Below are 19,610 nucleotides of genomic sequence, written 5' to 3'. Positions count from 1 at the left end.
TCATTTTAAAAAATAATTTTCAACATTTTTAAATCTGTAGCTTTAATTAGAATAATACCTGTTCCTGTTATAGAGTGACAAAGCTTTGACCCTGTTTCCTAACTGTTCTCCTCATTGTCACCCTGTCACAATACATTATAAATGGCCATTTCAACAAACATCACACAAACGTGATCCACTGTTGTCAACATCAAGAAACTCACCCCAAAAAATGTCATGCAACCATTACTAGAGTGCATGTCTACAGGAAGTGGCTGCGAAGAGGCTGAAGAAGATTTGCAACATCAAGATACAATAAAGGATGAAAAAAAAGGTTAAAATGATTATTTTATTAAAATAAATTAACATCATCTATAATATACAGTGCTTTATAAATCAAAATTTATTTTAGTTGAGGTTCACATCGACTTTAACAAGTGAAATAATACCAGCTATCTACAAAAATGGGATATTTCATTAACCCACCTTACAACATCCAACAAAGCAGGGAAGAGAAGTTGCACATTAAAAGAATCTGGTCATAAGAGAATTATTAGAGCATGTCACTGTTGACTTCTTTCTTGAAAATCTACTTGCCGGCTTCAGTTCTGAGTCACTTATTTGCAGGAAGCATGTAGCAAGTGAAGGCTGGACTTGTCCTGGGTCAGTAACTCAAAGTACAGAATCATTAATTTTTCCAGGGAACTAGTATTTTCTGAAGGAGGTCAGCAGTTAAGCATGACGGAGTGATTTTGGTGATGTCTCTCTTTTTGCCATCGACTAAGCACAAACTCTCGGTTTTGCCTATATAGTCACTTAGATGAAATTTCCTGGAAAAGAAACATTTTTATTTATGAATAAAAGTGTTTTATCAGGGTGTCTTTAGATTATTTCCTGTAGTGTTCTCTGTGATTTTATTTATACTCAGGTGGAGCTATTAATTTACGCTATATAGTTGTGTTCAAAATAATAGCAGTGTGTTGAAAAAAGTGAATAAAGCTCAAAATCCTTCTAATAGCTTTTATTTCCATACACACAAATGCATTGGGAACACGACACATTCTATCCCAAATCAAAACATGAAGAAAAATATATCAAATTTGTGTTTTTCCTCTAAAAAAAATTGAAGAAAAGTGAATATTAGACTGTTCAAAAAAATAGCAGTGTTTGTATTCTTCTTTACAAACTCAAACATTCACTATATAAACTGAAAAATGTTTGAAGATTTTGCTTTCCTTTGAATCACTTAATGAATATTTGGTTGTAGTCGCACTGTTTCTGAGAACTGCTGTACATCTGTGTTGTATGGAGTCACCCAACTTCTGGCCCCTGTGATCAGGTATTCCAGCCCAGGATGATTGGACCACATTCCACAGTTCTTCTCTATTTCTTGGATTTGCCTCAGAAACTGCATTTTTGATGTCACCCCACAAGTTTTCTATTGGATTAAGATCCGGGGATTGGGCTGTCCACTCCATAACGTCAATCTTGTTGGTCTGGAACCAAGATGTTGCACGGTTACTGGTGTGTTTGGGGTCGTTGTCTTGTTGGAACACCCATTTCAAGGGCATTTCCTCTTCAGCATAAGGCAGCATGACCTCTTCAAGTATTCTGATGTATTCAAACTGATCCATGATCCCTGGTATGCGATAAATAGGCCCAACACCATAGTATGAGAAACATCCCCATATCATGATGCTTGCACCACCATGCTTCACTATCTTCACAGTGTACTGTGGCTTGAATTCAGTGTTTGGGGGTCGTCTGACAAACTGTCTCCGCCCACTAGACCCAAAAAGAATAATCTTACTTTCATCAGTCCACAAAATGTTGCGCCATTTCTCTTTAGGCCAGTCAATGTGCTCTTTGGCAAATTGTAACCTCTTCAGCACATGTCTTTTTTTCAGCAGTGGGACTTTGCGGGGGCTTCTTGCAGATAGCTTGGCTTCACATAGGCGTCTTCTCACTACTCACAGTACTCACAGGGAACTTTAGATCTTCTTTGATCTTCCTGGAGCTGATTGTTGGCTGAGTCCTTGCCATTTTGGCTATCCTTCTATCCATGTGAATGGTAGTTTTTTGCTTTCTTCCACATTTCTCAAGTTTTGGTTGCCATTTTAAAGCATTTCCGATTATTTTAGCTGAGCAGCCTATCATTTTCTGTACTTCTTTATATGTTTTCCCCTCTCCAATCAACTTTTTAATCAAGGTACGCTGTTCTTCTGAACAATGTCTGGAACGACCCATTTTCCTTAGAATTTCAGAGAGAAATGCACTGTAACCAGCATGTACAACATTTGCTGCCTTCCTTCCTTAAATAAGGGCAATAATTGCCACCTGTTTTTCAAAGAATGAATGACCTCACTAATAGAACTCCACACTGCTATTATTTTGAACATGCCCCTTTCAATTAGTGATTCAATTATACAGAATCAGCAGCATGCATGTCATGACTGTTGGGTCTGTTGGATTTCTATTACTCTACTACACCTGCTAGTAAATTATTTGCCATGTAGAAATATCATTTCTACCAAAAACATTGATTGATCAGGTTAGTGATGTCTGACTGCTATTATTTTGAACACTGTATATATCGTACTATCACTTCAACCCTTGCCCTCAAGAAGCATACAATCTAAGGTCCATAACTAAAACTCATACATACACATACAGTGCCTTGAAAAAGTATTCCTACCTCTTGAAATTTTCAACATTTTGGGGTGATGAGCAGAACTTACCTTTTCAGGTGAACTTCTGCTTTTACAGCAACGTTGAACTCTTAAAACAACCCTGTTACCAACTTTAAAAATTGCATAGAAAAATCAAGTATTTTAACTGCTTACTTGCAGTGTTTTTCCTCTCCATACATTACTTTTCTCTGACTTTACTGATTTGCAGAATTTATTTTACTTACCTGAGGCCACTTTCACACCTCAACTCTTGTAGAAGCAAAGACTGATCATCCAAAGTTGCAGTTTGAGTGTGCTACCAACCAGTCTTATTGCTGCCCTTTATCGTAACATCATCAACCCACTGCAGTCTTCTGAGGCCTGTGAGGGCCCCACTTATGGAAGCATCAATGTCACAAGGCAGCAAGATGGGTACCCAAAGAAGGACCCCCCTCTACAGTGCAGAAGAAAGAAAACATAGGGCATGGCATGTCACATGACCAATGATTCAGGCTAAGATTTCTTTTTTTGGGGAGTATTAGCTAGAGGGAGTGGGGTAAAATTTATTAGGAATGGGTCTCTGGTCAGAGCATAGTTTTAAGTGGGGAAGATTTTCCAGGTCACGCAAAACTGTGCTAATCATAGTATCCCTAAACAGTGTTATCTTATGCCTTAGACCGGTGTTAGGTAGGTAGAGCTGAATTCCAGGAGATATTAGATGCCTGAGTAAAGGGACCCACCAGCAACCACCCAGAAGATAAATCAGTTACCAGTAGATTATCCCTGATCTGAAATGATCTTTCAAAATACAATCTTGGGCTCAGATACACAAAGGTTGTTAAGATGGGTTTTTCTTCCCCTAAAAGCTGATTACCACACACATATATTATAGTTATGTCTGTGCATTCATGTTTATGTTTTCTTGCAACTGCATTCATTGAATCAGAACTTTAGCCAAATATAAAAAACACCTTTAGCCCAGTTATGTTTTCATTAAAAAGTTATTAAATGTATTTTAAAATTCTGCTGACTGCCTGTGTTTATATTATACTCCCACAATTCCCTGTGTTGGCCTTGCGAGACAACCAAGTTCTATTGCCTTGTGCAAAGCTGCCAGTCTATCATGTTTTCAGGCACTGGGAGATGGAAACATAAGAGAAGCAGCCTCAGGAATGTGGTAATGCCCATTCATAGTATACAGGATACATAAAGGTGATAGAGAAAGCTGTAATGTTACAGCAGCATTACTATCTAATGTGTGTGAATCTCGAAAGTGACTGAACAGAAATGCAGATATTTTAGAAAGAAAAAAATTGTTCATATATGTGTATTTAATTTTGTAGGCTAGAGTTCTACTTTAAAGGGAGTCTATAGAAGGGGAAAAGGTTCTAAATTGATCAGGGGTAGCACTTACCTTTACATTCTAACATCCAGTGCTGCAGGATGGAAGCTGATTTGCAAATAGGGACTTTCTGATAGTTGCTGATTGAATATTATTATTTGCATGTCCCCCACCCCTACTACCAATAGGATTGTGTCTGCTGGGTCCCAGGCCCTAAACATTGCATGTTAAGTTGAGGGTAATGGCTCTGCATGTTCACCAGTATCTTCTGGAGCTTACTTGGGTAACTGACATCACTGTCCCCTGCCCCTACTACTTGAAGGATCGTGTCTACTGGGTTCCAGGCCTTAAACATTGCATGTTAGGATCAGAGCAGTGGATGTGCATGTTCACCATATCTGCTGGAGCTTACCTAAGTAACTGACATCACTGTCCCCCGCCCCTACTATTGGAAGGATCGTGTCTACTGGTTCCCAGGCCTTGAACATTGCATTTTAGGATGATTAGGATGAGGGCAGTGGATGTGTATGTTCACCAGTATCTGCCGGAGCTTACCTGGGTAACTGACATTACTGTCCCCCGCCCCTACTATTGGAAGGATTGTGTCTACTGGTTCCCAGGCCTTGAACATTGCATGTTAGGATGAAGGCAGGGGATGTGCATGTTCACCAGTATCTGCCGGAGCTTACTCGAGTAACTGACATCACTGTCCCCTACCCCTACTACTTGAAGGATCGTGTCTACTGGGTCTCAGGCCTTGAACATTGCATTGTAGAGGAAGATGAAAGAAAGAGCGCACAAACCTTGCGCATTACCTCAATAAATAGTGACTAATTTTATTAATAAGGAAATATACTCACAAAATGATTGTATAACAGGCATAAGTAACCATAATCCAAACAAGGTTACAGGTAAATAAAAAAGGGGGGGTATGAAGGCTAACGCGTTTCGAAGGGTGTTTGTTGGACTAAACAGGCTGAACTGCTGTAATACTGACACTCAGTGGCTGAATATCTCCTTGCCATGGGAACTCTGCCATACTGAAGTTTCTATCTGCCAAACCCAGCTCTGATGAAGAAGGGAGCACCCTTCGAAACGCGTTAGCCTTCATACCCCCCCTTTTTGATTTACCTGTAACCCTGTTTGGATTATGGTTACTTATGCCTGTTATACAATCATTTTATATTTCCTTATTAATAAAATTAGTCACTATTTATTGAGGTAATGCGCAAGGTTTGTGCGCTCTTTCTTTCATCTTCCTCTACAGTTTTATTAAGCTTCCCCAGCTTCATGATAGAGCTGCACAACCTCTGATCACCAGCGGATGAATACACAACACGCTGCTTGTCACTAACGCCTGTTTGATCTGAGTCCTTGAGCGCAGGAGATAATGGATCTTTCTTGAACATTGCATGTTAGGCTACTTTCACACTGATCCACCGCAAAAACGCATAGGTCGTTTTACCGCATCTTTGCTACATTTTTAAAGTGTTTTTGCCGCGTTTTTTATTTTCCAATCGTTTTTATTGAAAATGTTTCAAGTTACAAATAGTGCCAAAGACAAATGTCATGTTATAGCACAAAATGTCAACTAACACATAAGAACATCTGTTTTAACAAACAGACATATCTTAGGAAAACAGAAGATCTGTGCGAAATTACCTGGTTAGGTCAAATAGAAACTACCCAGCATTGACTCCACCAGATACATGAGAGTCATTGGCAGGGGCAGACTGACCATTTGGAAACTTGGGCACTGCCCGAGGGCCCGGGGTCAGTAGGGGGCCCTATGAGATGCCCCTGGTACCTTTTTCATAGGTTTTTTTGAGTTTGGGCAAGGACACAGGGGCTCCGTGATCCCCTATTGCCGGGGGCCCCATGAGTTGTCAGTCCGCTCCTGGTCATTGGTTGTAGCTTCATGAATCACACAGAATGAACATTAAGGAAAACATGACAGAAGTTGTAGAACGAGCCAACAATAGGCTCTTTGATAACACCCTGGAGGAGGGGTGAAACGCATCAGTCAAACGTACTTCCGGTTTCCTATGCTGAGCGTGTGATGTCATATCCGATGCTGCCAGTTTGGTTTACTTTCTGGAATCCATTTTACGCTAGGAAGTCTGTTTTGGAGGATTTTGTCAATTGGCGATTAATTTTAAGTTATAATGTGAGTAGATTGAGCGCTATTTATTCAATTAAAAGTCTTTGCAATATTGCACTATTGGTTCTCCTTTGTCTTCCTATATACATCGTTATGAGGGGAAATCCCTTTTTGATGTTGGATATAAGGAAGCTCTTGTATATGGAGGAGGCTACGGAGAGGAAATTTTCCCTGAGAATTGGAGCAGAATATTGTATCCATAAAGTGCACTTTATTCTTATCTCTGGTGAGTGCGGAATACATCAGTATTCACAGGAAGGTGTGGATCCGTGGAGACGTTTCTTTGTATTACACTTATCCTAAATTTTTTTGGAGCACTATTTGCATGTTTAAAGGGGACTTTCTTTGTTTTTGGTTTCATCACTTTTTGTATTTGGACACAAATTTTATATTTTTTTCATTTTGGTGGTTTTGGACATTTATTTTATAACTACAGCATTTATTATGATTTGTGTATAATTATTTTTGATTCATTTCATGTTTTGCGCTGTTTTATTGTTTCACTGATTTTTTGATTTTTATCAATCTTTTTGATTCTTATCAAGGCACAACAGCATTCACTTTCAAATTTTTCACACAGTTCTTGTGGAGCAAGTTGTTTTTGTTTTAGCAAAAATAGGCTCACCTAGCCCCAGAAAACTCAGGAAAAAAATGGGGACAGTAAAAAGTAAGAAAAAGAAGTAGGTGAAAACAAGGAGAGAAGAGTGTCGAATCGGGAAATATAAGGCACAGAAATGTATTGAATCCTTTGCCGCATTTTTTTTAAAGGACACATGACTTAAAACTGCACCAAAAATGCTTCTCAGAGGCGTTTTTCAGACATTTTCCATTTATTTCAATGGGAAGAGGCGTTTTTGGGGCTTTTTTTTTTAACTCCCCAAACATGCCCCAAAAATGAGTTTTTACGCCGCACCACAAGTGCAACACCTCAGTGTGAAATCATACAGAGATATACATTCACATACAGTGGGGATCGAAAGTTTGGGCACCCCAGCTAAAAATTTGTATTAATGTGCATAAAGAAGCCAAGGAAAGATGGAAAAATCTCCAAAAGGCATCAAATTACAGATTAGACATTCTTATAATATGTCAACAAAAGTTAGATTTTATTTCCATCATTTACACTTTCAAAATAACAGAAAACAAAAAAATGGCGTCTGCAAAAGTTTGGGCACCCTGCAGAATTTATAGCATGCACTGCCCCCTTTGGCAAGTATCACAGCTTGTAAACGCTTTTTGTAGCCAGCCAAGAGTCTTTCAATTCTTGTTTGAGGTATCTTTGCCCATTCTTCCTTACAAAAGTCTTCCAGTTCTTTGAGATTTCTGGGCTGTCTGTCACACACTGCTCTTTTAAGGTCTATCCATAGATTTTCAATGATGTTGAGGTCAGGAGATTGTGAAGGCCATGGCAAAACCTTCAGTTTACGCCTCTTGATGTAATCCCCCGTGGATTTCGAGGTGTGTTTAGGATCATTATCCATTTGTAGAAGCCATCCTCTCTTTAACTTCAGCTTTTTCACAGATGGCATCAAGTTACCATCCAAAATTTGCTGAAATTTTATTGAATCCATTTTTCCTTCTACTCGTGAGATGTTCCCTGTGCCACTGGCTGCAACACAACCCCAAAGCATGATTGATCCAACCCCATGCTTAACAGTTGGACAGAGGTTCTTTTCATTAAATTCTGTGCCCCTTCTTCTCCAAACGTACCTTTGCTCATTCCGGCCAAAAAGTTCAATTTTAACCTCATCGGTTCACAGAACTTGTTTCCAAAATGCATCAGGCTTGTCTATATGTTCATTTGCAAAGTTCAAACGATGATTTTTGTGGTGAGGACGTAGAAGAGGTTTTCTTCTGATGACTCTTCCATGAAGACCATATTTGTACAAGTATCTCTTTATAGTGGAATAGTGTACCACAACTCCAGTGTCTGCCAGATCTTTCTGGAGGGATCGTGCAGTCAAACGTGGGTTTTGAATTGTTTTTCTCACAATCCTGCGAGCTGTTCTGTCTGATATTTTTCTTGGTCTTCCAGATCTTGCTTTAACTTCCGCTGTTTCTGATGACTGCCATTTCTTAATTACATTCCGAACAGAGGATATTGACATCTGAAAACACTTTGCTATCTTCTTATAGCCTTCTCCAGCTTTGTGAGCGTCAACTATTTTCAGTTTCAGTTTTCTAGACAACTGCTTAGAAGAACCCATGGTGCTGATTGTTGGGGCAAGGTCAGATGAGTCTGGGCATTTAAAACCTTTGAGATTGACATCATCTGGTCTTCCCAGACGATGATTGAGAACAATCCATGACACTGGCAGGTCTCAGCTTGGCAAAGGGGGCAGTGCATGCTATAAATTCTGCAGGGGGCCCAAACTTTTGCAGATGCCATTTTTTTGTTTTCTGTAATTTTGAAAGTGTAAATGATGGAAATAAAATCTAACTTTTGTTGACATATTATAAGAATGTCTAATCTGTAATTTGATGCCTTTTGGAGATTTTTCCATCTTTCCTTGGCTTCTTTATGCACATTAATACAAATGTTTAGCTGGGGTGCCCAAACTTTCGATCCCCACTGTACATAGGGAAGCAGTTTTCTTGAGCTTTTCAGGTGCTTTTTTTAACGCAAAAATGCTTGAAAAACTCCTCAGTTTGAAAGTAGCCTTAGGATGAGGGCAGTGGATGTGTATGTTCACCAGTATCTGCTGGAGTTTGCCAGGGTAACTGACATCAGTGTCCCCCACCCCTGCTACTGAAAGGATCATGTCTACTGGGTCCCAGGCCTTGAGCATTGCATGTTAGGATGAGGGCAGTTCACCAGTACCTGATGTGGAGATTGCATGGATAACTGACATCAATTACATCAATCTCCTTCAGGCAAAAGTGTTCAAGACTAGCTATTGGCTGCTAAATTAGAGCACTGTAACATGGAGATACATACTCCCTCATACCCAAATCCCCCACGTCATAAGAGGAACAGATCTTGTGCTCCAATGGAGCAGAAAGGTGATGAAGGAATGTGAATTTTTGAGTTTACCTTGCAGAAGGAGAGGCATTGATGACAGTGATGGTGGCTTCCGTGTCTATGTTTAGGAAAAAAAGAAAAAAAGCAATGATCTCCATACTAGGCACAAGGTCTTACATAGTTAGTCTGGCTGAAAAAAGACAAAAGTCCATACAGTTCAACCATTAAAAAAAAAAAAAAAAGTTATAATCCTATACCCACAGTTGATACAGAGGAAGGCAAAAAATCCAGCAAAGCATGATCCAATTTGCTCCTGCAGGGAAACAAATTCCTTCCTGATCCCCCGAGAGGCAATCGGATATTCTCTGGATCAACTCTACCTATAAATGTGAGGTACCTTAAATAAAAACTAAAATTATAACAGGCAGCAGTACCAGGGGCGGACTGACAACTCATGGGGCCTCCGGGCAATAGGGGATCATGGGGCCCCCGTGTCCTTGTCCAAACTCAAAAAAGCCTATGAAAAAGGTACCGGGGCATCTCATGGGGCCCCCTACTGACCCCGGGCCCTCGGGCAGTGCCCGAGTTTCCAAATGGTCAGTCCACCCCTGAGCAGTACACACAATACCCACAAACAGATACAGAAATACTGTAAAAATGTAAACACAGTTTAATGCGCTAACCATTTACAAAATTATCTATCAATATAATCATGCAAAATTAGTGCAAAAGTGACACGTGCATAAAAAATAAATAAAATATAGAACTTTTCACATTTTTATTTATTTACTATGCACGTCACTTTTGCACTAATTTTGCACAACTATAATGATAGGTTATTTTGTAAATGGTTAGCATATTACACTTTTCTTATTTTTATATCTATGTTTAACAGCAGCATAGTACAGCAAGGAACATTTAAATTGAAAAAAAAAAGTATAAACTCAGATCACTGGGGACTTGTTTACACCTAGTAAGATGATCAGCATTCATGAATGCAAACTTAACACATTGGCACATAGAAAACAAGTGTTTTCTATGTGTCCTGTTTAAGCTATACAAAAGAATTGGTGTGTGTTGGATAAAAATGCAGCATATCTGCAATTCTACAGAGCACACAACAACCCGTTAGAAGGTACAGCAGTATGTTGCAAGAGTTGAATATAGTGTCATTTTCTGAGATTTTAATAAAGTTTAAAAAGGAAAAAAAAAGTAAACAGTGCAATGTGTTATAATGCATTGCACTGCCCCTACAGAAAGTTACACAGAGCATAATGCATGCCCACTGGTGTAAATGGACACTTAGGCCCCATGTATACGGGACACTTCTGAACGATGGAAACTGACTGCTGAAAAACGTAGGTTAAAAAATGTCTGTTTAGCAGCGTTTCCATAATGCGTTTCTGTGCGTTTAAAGGCATTTTTAAAGATAAGCACAGGAGAACCTCCCAAATGCCCAGAATGCACTGAAAAGTGGTAAATTATTAACTATTTCAGACTGTTTCAGAGAAATATAGAGAGTAGAAGCAGAGACAGCAGTATGTGTTGACATTAGCTTAGATGTGAGTTGCTCATTAACATTTCTTTTGTTTCCAAGGGTGGGAAAGGTGTCTGGTGGAAGAAGTCATTAAGGTCACCTGGCAGGGGGTCTTCATGAGGAATTTGAGGTGTGAATGGTCATTAACATATCTTTTGTTTCCAAGGGTGGGGGAGGTCTGAGGTGTGAATTGGTCATTACAATGTGTACCAAGCTTGGTAGGAACATCCTGTTTTCAGTGTTTTGTCCATCTGATTACCTTGAAAACGCTTTGCATGCATTTTTCATGATGAAAAAAGGCTCTGGACAGCATCAGGAACTGGAGGAGTTAAAAAAAATTTTCAGACGCAAAAGCTTATAAACAAGATTTTCCGCATTTAGCATTTTGCGTTTGAAACGCTGATAAAATCAACTGCTGAACGTAAGTTTTCTGCATTCAAAAAAACAACTGTAAACTCAAATGCCTGTTAACGACTGTAAATGAAGATGTGTACATGGACACATAGGAAAACATTAGGGGGAGTTCAGGGGCTGCTGAAAAAAACGCTGAACAGCTCCTAAACGTGAGTTTATCAGCTGCAGTGTACATGAACCCTAAAGGCAATGAATGCAGCACCATAGAAAACAATTGACTTTTTTAGAGTTCATTTGAATGCTGCATTAATTGCATATAAAAATGTATATGAGACCTTAAAAACAAGAATGGGCAACATAAAAAAATCCAGGAATTTTATTGTGAACTTGACCAGTGTTTAAATTCAGGAATGTTTCCATCGACAAACATTTTCATGGACAAATCTGCACAACTTGGTTGGTCCCTAGAAATGAAGAATATTGGCTAATATTTTCGACAGTTCCAGTTTGTCTGAGCCTAATCTAAGGCAAGTGAGAAGTGCATAGCACAGCTAACCACTCTATTTATAACATAATTATGTTTAGCCAACAGGAGTACAAGTAAATTTCACATGAAGTAAAATGTCGACTTTTAAAGCTTTTTTTTTTCCCCGATCAAACCCCGGAGCTCGGCGAAGGCCAAGCAGGTGTATACAAAAATGCTGATTTAATCCATCAGATGCTAAGCATAAGGGATTATTTGCTGTTATTTGCAATTAGCGAGGATATCATCATGCATAAGCAGGCCTGACTATAAGCATGCATGGGCAGAAAATCGTTCTTTCACATCTACACATATCTATTTATATTTAAAGGGACATCACCAATCTGATATGGAACAGGATATGTCTTTTCATGTTTACATAGAGCCAGGGGTGGACTGACTATTTGGAAACTCGGGCAGTGCCCGAGGGCCTGGGGTCAGTAGGGGGCCTCATGAGATGCCCCTGGTACCTTTTCCATAGGCTTTTTTGAGTTTGAGCAAGGACACAGGGGCCCCATGATCCCCTATTGCTCGGGGGCCCCATGAGTTGTCAGTCTGCCCCTGCATAGAGCTATAGTTTTGCTGACCAGCAGATGGACCTAATTAAAATCTGTTTTATTTTTTATTAAATTGAAGTGCATGTATTTACAGACATACCGTATTTTTCGCTCCATAAGACGCACTTTTTTCCCCCCAAAAAAGGGGGGAAAATATCAGTCCGTCTTATGAAGCGAATATGGAGCGGCCAGTACGGTATTTCCACCGCCGCCGTGTCAGAATACCGGGCCAGACCAATCACAAAGCGCAGCGCTTCTCGCTCATGCGCACTGGGCACCCACACTACAGAAGCCGGGAAGACAGCACGGGGCTGGTTAGAGGAACAGGTAAGATCAAAGAACAACTCCACGGAAGAAATTCAGGTACCCGCTCCCCCCCCCCCCCTCTCCCCAAAGGTCAGCAGTCATCTCCTGTACTGTCCGCAGTCTCTGGTTATCCCTGTACTGTCCGCAGTCTCTGGTCATCTGCTGTACTGTCCGCAGTCTCTGGTCATCTCCTGTACCATGTCCGCAGTCTCTGGTCATCTCCTGTACTGTCCGCAGTCTCTGGTCATCTCCTGTACCATGTCCGCAGTCTCTGACCATCTCCTGTACTATGTCCGCAGTCTCTGGTAATCTCCTGTACTATGTCTGCAGTCTCTGGTCATCTCCTGTACTATGTCCTCAATCTCTGGTCATCCCTGTACTGTCAGCAGTCTCCGGTCATCCCCTGTACTGTCTGCAGTCTCTGGTCATCTCCTGTACTGTCTGCAGTCTCTGGTCATCTCCTGTACTGTCCGCAGTCTCTGGTTGTCTCCTGTACTATGTCGGCAGTCTCTGGTCATCTCCTGTACTATGTCGGCAGTCTCTGGTCATCTCCTGTACTATGTCGGCAGTCTCTGGTCATCTCCTGTACTGTGTCTGCAGTCTCTGGTCATCTCCTGTACTTTGTCGGCAGTCTCTGGTCATCTCCTGTACTATGTCTGCAGTCTCTGGTCATCTCCTGTACTGTCTGCAGTCTCTGGTCATCTCCTGTACTGTCTGCAGTCTCTGGTCATCTCCTGTACTGTGTCCGCATTTTCTGATCATCTCCTGTACTATGTCCGCAGTCTCTGGTCATCTCCTGTACTATGTCTGCAGTCCATTAGTTCAGAATTTTTTTTTCCTGTTTTCTGCCTCTAAAACCTAGGTGCGTCTTATGGTCAGGTGCGTCTTATGGAGCGAAAAATACGGTAAATGGGGCCCCCACAACATTATGTAGCTGTCTCTGGCTACAATGAAAGGAACCTTATCTATATGTTGCTTTATAATTCCCTACAGGTGCAGTGACACACAGGAGATACATATTTGCCCAGTGGATCTCCTACAGATATTTTTTCAAGCACCACATACCTAATGCCCCGTACACACGATATGAAAATCATCTGAAAAATTTAGCGGAACCACTGATCGAATGATTTTCTCTTAGTTGATCAGCAGGATGTTTTAACCGATAACGATATTGTGAACGAAAAAATCAGGTTGAACAACAGTGAAATATTTTGTTGTTTCGCATAGGAATGACCGATTTTCTATGCGGTGGTATGATGGTCCGGTCGTACAAAAAAAATCTATCAAGCGCTATCACGCATGAGTGGAAACAGAAGATGACCCGGATGTTTATGTCCAAGGAATCTTCGTAAACACGAACGAAAAATCCAAATGTTAAAAGTAGATTGGCCTAATGAGATGATGAAACCAGAATTCTGCACATTATATTTGATGTATCACTATTTATGTATATAGGTGATGTAATAAACGATATTATACTCATTGCTGGTAATTGTGTATATCGCTCGTTCTGGCCGGAAGGGCGTGGCTACAAGGTCACACACACACCGCATCACCTCCACTTGTACGGAAGACGTCAATACTACGTATTGCCCAACGAACGATTTTTTTAGATTGGTTAATGTGGGTCACGATTTCGACCAACAAACGAACGCCTCTTGGTGTTCGGATGACCGATCGGTTGATTTTCTGATCGTGTATTCCCACCTTTAGTGTATATAACCTAGTTACAATAATCTCCTATAAACTTTAACCAATTAATGTCATTTAAAAGTCATTTTCAATATTTTTAAATCTGCAACTTTGTTGATCCTGCATTGTTCAGACACTTTCTGCTGAGCGTAGTCAACTTGTTACATGGTCTTATAATAAAGACAAGTGGGAGAAGCTACACAGGCATCGTTCATTATTGTCACCATCAGGAAACTTGCCCTGAGAAATGCTGTGCAGCCATTACTGGAGTGCATATGCACAGGATGTGGCTGCAAAGAGGCTGTGGGCTATCAGCAGCGCTAGGATGCAACAAAGGATGAAAAAAGGTAAAAACATTTTATGGAAACAAATGCTAATTGTTTAAGATGCACGGTGCAAAGAGCATTATAAGGACTCTTGCACACGGTACTGATGTTTGAGCGTCTGCTTCTTTTGAATGTAATTTCAGACACTTTTTTGTGTGTATTTATGTGCATATTTATGCTTGTTTGCGCATTTGGGCGCACAATATACTGTTAGGAAAAATTGATTAATATTTATGTGCATATGCACATATTTGTGCGCAGGCAGCGTAAATTACTGACCAAAAATGCAGATTTTCTCTTGTTTTTTTTACTGCGGAATACGCGGTGCTTATTTATGCGCCTGTATCCAAAGGCACACTGTAGATAATGGACTACATTTTACCTCGGTAAAAAAAAAAACTGTACGAAAATTTTTAAAGCTGCAGTGTGCAAGAGGCCTAAATGTAAATTGTGGGGCATCAAGTGGCTAAGTGGTTAGAACTTTCACTAGGCAGCACTAGAGTTGTTAGTTCAAATTCCAACCAGGGGCGGACTGACAACTTATGGGGCCCCTGGGCAATAAGAGATCATGGGTCCTTGCCCAAACTCAAAAAAGCCTATGAAAAAGGTACCAGGGGTATCTCATGGGGCCCCCTACTGACCCTGGGCCCTCGGGCAGTGCCCGAGTTTCCAAATGGTCAGTCCGCCCCTGATTCCAACCATGGCACCACCTGCCTGGAGTTTGAATGTTCTCCCTGTGCCTGTTTGGATTTCCCTCCACCTTCCAAAGACGTGCTGGTAAGTTAATTGGCTTCTGTCTAAATTGGCTCTAGTATGTATATGAATGTGAGTGTAAAGCGTTGTGTAAATTGACAGCACTATATAAGTACCTGTAATAATAATTCAGCTAGGGTTTACGTTAAGGCTAGGTTCATACTACTGTCTATTGGAACACGGGCAAAATCACATGCTTTCCCGACATACACGCACAGAAATGCACTGACCTTTAGCAGATGGACGCACAGTGCTATGAATTGTTATTGGCACACATCTGCTAACATACGTGTCAAGCAGTGGCACAATGTGTTTTTGGAAAAGGGTCAGGGACTTATTTTCTGTGTTTCTCGTGCGCAGGCAGCCCATTGAAATAAACAGGCTGCCCTACACACAATGCACACTTGTTTGGTCACACTTCTAGGTGTGAACTCAGACTAAAACCCAATGTTTGGAAAAAGATCTCTCTGGGAGATTTTATGAACAAAAAAGCTGCTCTGACTGCTATACCCACCTCTACTTGGCGATTCCTCCAATGAGAATGATGGCTAGTGCATTTTAACCCTCTTCCTGTGTGTGCAGGGTGTCGTGGGACTACCCTACAATGTAAAGACTGTCATTGACATCATAATGTCAGCGACTCTCTCTGCATCGAGGACCACCCACCACTGCCTTAAAGGCATCCGTGAAAAGACAAGTATAAAATCTAACAATACATGCAAAGGATGGGGGGGCTTCTGGGTATCAAACAGGGAAGGACTAGGGGACAAAAGCCCAGAATTAAGCATTAAAGTGGTAGCAAACTCTGCTTTATTGACTTGTACCTACAGGAAATCCTATACTATTGCTTACTTGAAGGTACAATGAATACCAGCCAAACATGTACCGTTTAGGAGATGTTCACATTTCAGTGGCCGATGATGTCACTGGCGCATGCGCATTCTGCTCTAAATGGATAGCTCACTCAAGAATGTCATCCAGTAACAGCAATGTGCCACAACTGTGACTCCCGTGCGCATGTGCGTAGTGATGCCATTGCAGCCTGGTCATTCAAAGGGCCGAAGAGAGTGAACCCAGAAGGAAGACTGGGTGAGATAGAAGCACCAGAAGACTGGATGAAGATAACAGCACCAGAAGACTGGGTGGGATAGAAGCACCAGAAGACTGGATGAAGATAGAAGCAGCAGCAGACTGGGTGAACATAGAAGCACCAGAAAACTGGGTGAGATAGAAGCACCGGAAGACTGGGTGAAGATAGAAGCACCAGAAGACTGGGTGAAGATAGAAGCATCAGAAGTCTGGGTGAAGATAGAAGCACCAGAAGACTGGGTGAGTTAGAAGCACCAGAAGACTGGGTGAGATAGAAGCACCAGAAGACTGGGTGAAGATAGAAGCACCAGAAGACTGGAAGAAGATAGAAGCACCAGAAGACTGGGTGAGATAGAAGCACCAGAAGACTGGGTGAGATAGAAGCACCAGAAGACTGGATGAAGATAGAAGCACCAGAAGACTGGGTGAAGATAGAAGCACCAGAAGAGTGGGTGAAGATAGAAGCACCAGAAGAGTGGGTGAAGATAGAAGCACCAGAAGACTGGGTGAAGATAGAAGCACCAGAAGACTGGGTGAAGATAGAAGCACCAGAAGACTGGAAGAGGATAGAAGCACCAGAAGACTGGCTGAAGATAGAAGACTGGATGAAGACAGAAGCACCAGAAGACTGGGTGAAGATAGAAGCACCAGAAGACTGGGTGAAGATAGAACCACCAGAAGACTGGGTGAAGATAGAAGACTGGGTGAAGATAGAAGCACCAGAAGACTGGATGAAGATAGAAGCACCAGAAGACTGGATGAAGATAGAAGCACCAGAAGACTGGGTGAAGATAGAAGACTGGGTGAAGATAGAAGACTGGGTGAAGATAGAAGGACCAACAGTTGCGACAGAATGCAGATGGAGGGCTTTGTTTTACTGTAAGTCTGTCATAACGTGCTAGTATGCGGTGCACTATCGGGGCCCACATTTTTTGTTTTCTATTCAAGGATTTTACTACCTCTTTAAAGTGGATGTAAATTCTTAAACTACCTGTTACCTCTTTCACCTTTCCAGGTACAACACTGTTATTCTGCCCATTTCATGTGAGCCCAGCCTGTTGTTTACATGCCCCTTAGGGTGTGTCATCAGGCAGACTGGGCTCACAGTACTCCAGGACTGAGCAGCACTCATGCATCATTAGATGACAATGATTAGTCCTGGAGGAATACTTGCCCCCTGCTGCCACCAGAAGAAGGAGAAGCTGCAGTGATGACACTGGACTGGCAAGAAACAGGAAGACGGGGCGCATCTTACCAGAGTGTTGATCACTGAGTGTAATGGGTCTAACTGGTGTTTATTGGACAGACCAATCATTTTTAGGCACCTTGCACATCATCATTTGGAAAAGTTATCTAATATACAGCTATACATGTACAATATTCTAAACCAGGTTAGGACCAGGAAAGCAAGAACGTGCACTATGTAAGGGCCAGTGTCAATTCGCTTCAGAACTGCTGCTCTCTCCATACAAATCTATGGTAATGCAAAGTAGCTTGAAACAGGTCAAAGGCAGGTCAGAAGCAGGTCAAAGGCAGGTCAAATGCACATGCAATGAATTGTGAATGATCTCAGAAGCATCTCAAATGCTCACTGCATTGGCTGCCCAAAGCCCATTGACATTGGCCTTTGGAGGCTGAACTTTAGGCAGATATAACATATAGATAATAAATAATACAACTCTGCATTGATAAATTATATACAAGCTGTGTAAGTTCCTGAGTTTGACTTGACATCAGCCTATGGATGTTCCTGTACATCAGAGCATAGACTGGGGGAGGAAGAATCAGAACAAAAAGCCAATAGATTGTACTGCGGTGCAAGGTATATACTGACAGGAGAAGAGAGCAGAGAGGCTGCTGTGCCTCCTTTACTGCCATGGACTGGGGGAGAGAAAAGACCTGTAAACGTTACATAATTGCAGCAGAGAAAAAATCAGGTCCCCTGACGTATCAGATGGGGGTGATGTGTGGCAAAGCAGTGTAAATCCCAGGACTGAATGGATAGAATTACAAATCCTTTGGCATGTAAAACAGCTCCTGCATATGGATTTATTATATGTTTAGCTATTTGCCTGGAGTCAGGGGCGGACTGACCATTTGGAAACTCAGGCACTGCCCGAGGGCCCGGGGTCAGTAGGGGGCCCCATGAGATGCCCCTGGTACCTTTTTCATAGGCTTTTTTTGAGTTTGGGCAAGGACACAGGGGACCCATGATTCCCTATCACTCGGGGCCCCATGAGTTGTCAGTCCGCCCCTGCCTGGAGAACAGCTTTAAAGCTTAGTTTACACTTGTGGTTGGGGGGAATTGAGGGTGGTAAAAGCACACGGTTAGGCCACGTTTTTACAACCCACCAACTGCACCTCTAAGCTGCAAAGGCTGCCATATAGGATTATACACAAGCGGCAAAAATTATACCAACGCAACTCTTTCTGCCCTGCAAATATGTGCAATGCACACAAATTAGAGGGCTGCAGGATTTTAGGGGTTAAAACAAATGGGTAAGGAGGCAATATTACACCTTCTCACTGCTTCTCAAATGTCCTCTGAAGAGCAATCTAAAGCAGATCTCAAAACTTGTGTGTCTGCAGTCTCCAGTGCTGAAAATCAAGTTCTGGTTTTGTACTACGTGTGCCTCAACATTTTTATCTATATTCTGTGCCAAGGGGGAACCTACTGTAGGTGTAGGACATCCCTGTTGCTTAGGCTTTTTTTTTTTTTATAAGAGCCCCAATGTTAACCTTTTAAAAAATTCAGCCCTGTTCCTCTTTTAGTCCAGTAATGATACTGCATCATTTTTTTTTCTCTGAAAATCATATTTTTAGCAAGTTACAATATTCTCATTACCCACCTCTGCTTACAGATTTTCCCCCACCTGGACGAGCTGACTTCAAAGCTTGCAGCCTGTTAAATGACACTGATTAGCACACTATGTTAACATTTATGATACTCCATGGAGTTTCTTTTGATGCTTAATGCAAACACCACATTTCCACAATTATAAACTGCCTCTGCATTCCAGAGTGATATATGCTGATTTATTTATCTAAGCTCTGGCGCCTTCTTTGCCTGCTTGGCGTTTGCGTCTTCATATCTGTAAATACAAATGCAGCAAAAATACATGCAATATATTTATTTGTAGATATTCTTTAACACAATGTTCTCATAAAGCACAATAATTTACCAGCAATTTAAAAACAGGTAAATTTGCAGGAGGTTTTTCAAACTGGGGATTATATATTCACAATCAGCAAAAATTGTACCCTAAAATACAACCCCAAATCTGCGCTAAGAGAAATAAACACCAAAAGAAAAGCAGCTGGACATCGTACCCTGATACCAGGCACCTCATAAATAGT

At 41.3% G+C, this 19,610-nt stretch overlaps 1 long non-coding RNA gene across 1 annotated transcript; it reads right to left on the bottom strand.

Annotated features, from left to right (window-relative positions):
- Positions 1-359: 359 nt before the first annotated feature.
- Positions 360-19,214, bottom strand: LOC149445569 (uncharacterized). Its single transcript, XR_016306388.1, has 3 exons — positions 19,103-19,214; positions 9,186-9,231; positions 360-809 (listed from the first exon to the last, which is right to left on the bottom strand). It is a non-coding gene; the product is annotated as an uncharacterized LOC149445569 (long non-coding RNA).
- Between the last annotated feature and the right edge of the window lie 396 nt (positions 19,215-19,610).

This window comes from Staurois parvus, unplaced genomic scaffold (assembly GCF_062004578.1).
Source record: "Staurois parvus isolate SC_StPar_1 unplaced genomic scaffold, SC_StPar_1.0 ptg000718l, whole genome shotgun sequence".
NCBI lineage: Eukaryota > Metazoa > Chordata > Amphibia > Anura > Ranidae > Staurois > Staurois parvus.
The sequence above is the reverse complement of the archived record's forward strand: the minus strand, read 5'-3'. Positions and strand labels throughout refer to the sequence as shown.